General features: G+C 64.8%; 1 protein-coding gene across 1 annotated transcript in view; it reads left to right on the plus strand.

The window, feature by feature from the left end:
- Positions 1–3,939, plus strand: part of CABIN1 (calcineurin binding protein 1) — an 89,686-nt gene that overhangs the window by 50,881 nt on the left and 34,866 nt on the right.

Genomic DNA, 3,939 nt, shown 5'->3' on the forward strand with positions numbered 1-3,939 from the left:
GAGACATGGAGGCTGGGGTTGGCCCGGGGCAAGAGGCCTCCTGAGACAGTGCCATCCCTGCGGGAGGGGGGCACGGGGCTCTCTCCCTGGGCAGAGGGTCCAGGAAAAGTGCCCGGAGCTCCCAGGGCTTCCCGTGCAGGTGTGCACACCTCTGGCAGGAGGGCCGTGAGCTGGGCTGCTCTGGCCACAGTGAACTTCTCTTCCTCTTGTAGTTGATGCAGAAACGTTCCCATAGCAACCAAGCTAGAGCGGGTGCTTCCTCCTTCCCCAAAGTGTCTGCTTAGCTTAGCAAGGAGCTTTGTCTTGTTGCAACCCAGTTCCCAGCCACCGTGAAGCAGCACAGGGGGCCGAGGCCCGGCCAGCACTGCTTCCTGTTTCCGAGGCTGTGCCGGCTGGCAGCGTGGGGCCTGCGTGGGGTGGGGGGCGGGGAGGTGCTGCCTGCTGCAGCGCAGCCGCCCTGCCTCGGGGCCTCCACAGCCTGCAGCACGGGGGGCAGCCCATGTCCTGGGGGCTGGGCCGAGGTCACGGAGAAGAGCACAGATTTTGGGCTCAGGCAGGCTCAGCTCCTGGCCACTTCACCTCTTACTCGGCCCCGCACAGGGCACAGGGCTGGCCTGGGCAGGTGGTCCCAGTGGACAGGCGTCCTCAGCACCTAGTGGCGCATCCCGCACTTCCCCTCAGGACAGAGCCTGGCTGCTTTCTGGATCCCAGTGGCACCTCAGGAGGGCAGTGCTGGTATCGGAAGGGATATGGCTGGGGAGGGGGTGATAGGAGCCCCAGCTGCCTGGCCAGGGCCCTCCAGAGGCTCCAGGCTGCCCTGGCTCAAGTGGGGCCTTCCCTGCTCGCCACAGGGACCTGCTTCTGCGCGGCCTGGCTGGGCTGTCGGAGCCCGTGTGTGCTGTCCTTGGTCACCGCCGTGCAGCTCTCCCCTGTCTGCCTGTCGTCCCCAGCAGACAGGTGGCTGCCAGTTCTTCAGCAGCACAAACCGCCGCCTTCCCCGGTCACCTTTCTCACCGTGCAGTCTCCAGGGCGAGCACCTGGACAGAGGCCGGGCTGCAGGCCCCCTGCCCCCAGCGCCTCCGCACATCCCCAGGTGGTTCTGCAGAGCTGAGCCAGGGTCCCTCCCCCCAGGCCTCCCCAGCCGCTGCTCTGCCCCTTCCTGGCCCTCAGACCACAGACCACTGTCATGCTGGCCCATCTGTGGGGACCAGGGAGGCTCCTTCCCCGCCCGGGGCCAGTCCCTCTGTCTGCCGGGCTCTGGCGAGAGCGCCCACCTAGCGGCCGCCACGCAGGCCTGGTGCTTCTCTCGGCCGTGATTCTGTGTCGCTCACAGTGGCAGGAGGTACAGTTGCCACAGCCGTCTTTTTCTGCAGCGTTTATGCGCTGTCCCCCGCCCTGGCGCTCCTCTGACAGCAGGGCCCTCACTCGGGGGACAGGTTTCTAACGCCCCCGCCACCATCCTTGGCCAGACTCAGCCACACCCTTCTCTGTGACTGCCAGTGGCTGTGTGACCTCGGGCTGTCCTGTCCCCCTCTCCCCCCCCAGCCCCGTGAGCAGATGCCAGGTGGTAAGGAGGAGGCCTTTGCAGAGGCACCCCAGCCTCTGACCTAGGGCATGGCCCAGCCTGAGCCCCTCTGTCTCAGAGAGAGAGCCGCTGGTCCAGGTGGAGGCCCCGGGCGGGGACCTCCTCTAGAGCAGCGTTGCCATCGTCCTCCTGACGCCTCCTCTGACCGGTGCCAGCCACAGGGCATGCCTAGTGACCGTGAGTTCCTGTCACCCACAGAGTTCCCGGGACAGGAACTCGAGGAAGCAGCAGCCCCCGAGCACGGGGAGCAGGCACCATCCTGGCTGCGTGCCCACCAGGCCTGGGTCTGTGCCTGAGGGAGCCCTTCCTGTTGCGGGGTCACACTGGCCCTTCCCTCCCACCCCTTCCAGCCCCCGAAAGGCACCGCGCTGGGGGGCCTGTGGGAGCCTCTGCCTCACTCACATCCACCCCAAAGCTGAGTCACTGACACCCGCCCCCGGATGCCTGCCCCAAGTTCAGGGCTTTTGCTGGCAGACTTCGCAGACCCAGGCACGCCCAGGGGAGGTGTGGTCTCCAGCAGCTGGTAACCCCACCTCCTCAGATAGCATCTGTGCTGCCTCCCAGCAGCACACAGGCCCGGGCCTCAGTGAGGTGCCCCCCCCCTGGCCTGGCCACAGGGCTCAGGGCAGCTCCTCAGTGAGGTGCCCCCCTCCCAGGCCTGGCCACAGGGCTCAGGGCAGCTCCTCAGTGAGGTGCCCCCCTCCCAGGCCTGGCCACAGGGCTCAGGGCAGCTCCTCAGTGAGGTGCCCCCCCCCTGGCCTGGCCACAGGGCTCAGGGCAGCACCCCTCTCACCCTCCCGCCCTCTCAGGACCAGGGAACATCTGGTAGGAAGTACCCAGTGGGCAGCAAACCCACGCCTTTCCTCAGGTTGGTCCCACCCACATCACCTTCTCTCCACTCAGCACTGTTTGTTTTTATTTTTTTTAATTACTTCATTCTATGGCTACCTATTCCTAAGTGAATCTTTAAAACATTTTTTTATTGACTTCAGAGAGGAAGGGAGGGGGAGAAATAGAAACATCAATGATGAGAGAGAATCATGGATCAGCTGCCTCCACGCCCCACCCTGGGGATGGAGCCCACAACCCGGGCCTGTGCCCTGACCTCCTGGTTCATAGGTTGACGCTCAACCACTGAGCCATGCCGGTGGGGCTGACATGAGCTGTTTAAGATCTCTAGGCCTGAATAACCCCAACACCTCCTGGCGCTCAGACCCCATAACCTGAGGGTGAGCGGAGTGTGAAAAGGGCAGAGGAAGTGACACTGGGGGAGGTACCTGCATGACAGAGCAGGGAGGGGCTTCCGAGCAAGGGAGCATGTGAGCCAGTGTGGGGCATGGCTGAGTGCTGTGTGCATGCGGGGCCGCTGGCAGACACCCCCACACCTGCCCCATCACGCCATGGCACAGAGGGACTGGGCGCCGGCGGGGGGAGGGCCTTCCTGGGCTGCGCTACACCCACAGCTCATTGCATCCTCCTGACCCTCAGGGTGTCGGTGGTGCCGTTATCCCGGCCTTACAGACGAGGAAACTGAGGCTGGGCACCCCCGTCAGCCCTGGAGCCGGGGCCTAGACTCACAGCCGTGTCCGCTGCTCAGGCGGAAACCCGCCGGGAACCACGCGGGGCCATGGAAATGGTGGGCAGGGCACAGCCCCAGAGACAGACCAGGGCCTGTGGGGTGGTGGGCAGGGCTGTAAGGACGGGGAGTATGGGGGCAGGGGAGGGGGCAGGGAGCCTGGCCTGGTGCTCCTCTCTGCTCTGGGGCACCAGGTCCACTGTCCCAGGTGTCTGCCCGCTGTGGGTCCCTGAAGGGCCACCGCGTCACCCAGCTTCCTCGCTGTGGCCTCGCTCCTGGGCACTGTCTTCCGATTCCAGCAGGCATTGCCCGGGGTTTGTGGTGACTGTTCCTCTGCCCGGGGTGCCTGGTCACCGAGGGCCTCTGCGCCGCAACCCGCCCTTAATGGCAGTGACTGGCAGGGGCCCCGGTCCCCTTTCTCCTCCATAGGATCAGAGCCGGCAGCAGGGAGGTGCAAGGAAACCCAATGACATCACAGTGGGAACCAGGACAGAAAGAGGGAAAAGTTTAAAGGGAAGAACTGTGAGCTCCGAGGCGCAGCGGCGGTTGCCGCACGAGCGCTATTTTTAGCCCGTGGAGATGATCTATGGGCCAGTCGCAACAGCAGAGTAAACAGAGAACCGTGTCACGTTCTCCAGGGAAGGAGGGCCATCTGTGCGTCTGAAAACGGCGGCAAACTGTGTGGCTTCTGGACTTGCCCCGAGCTTTCCATCCTTCCCATCCGGGCTCTGCAGGCGCCCTGACTTCCCAGCTCCCAGCGCGCAGGCCTGGGTTTGGG

Source organism: Myotis brandtii, unplaced genomic scaffold, assembly GCF_000412655.1.
Source record: "Myotis brandtii unplaced genomic scaffold, ASM41265v1 scaffold97, whole genome shotgun sequence".
In the NCBI taxonomy this organism is placed as follows: Eukaryota; Metazoa; Chordata; class Mammalia; order Chiroptera; family Vespertilionidae; genus Myotis; species Myotis brandtii.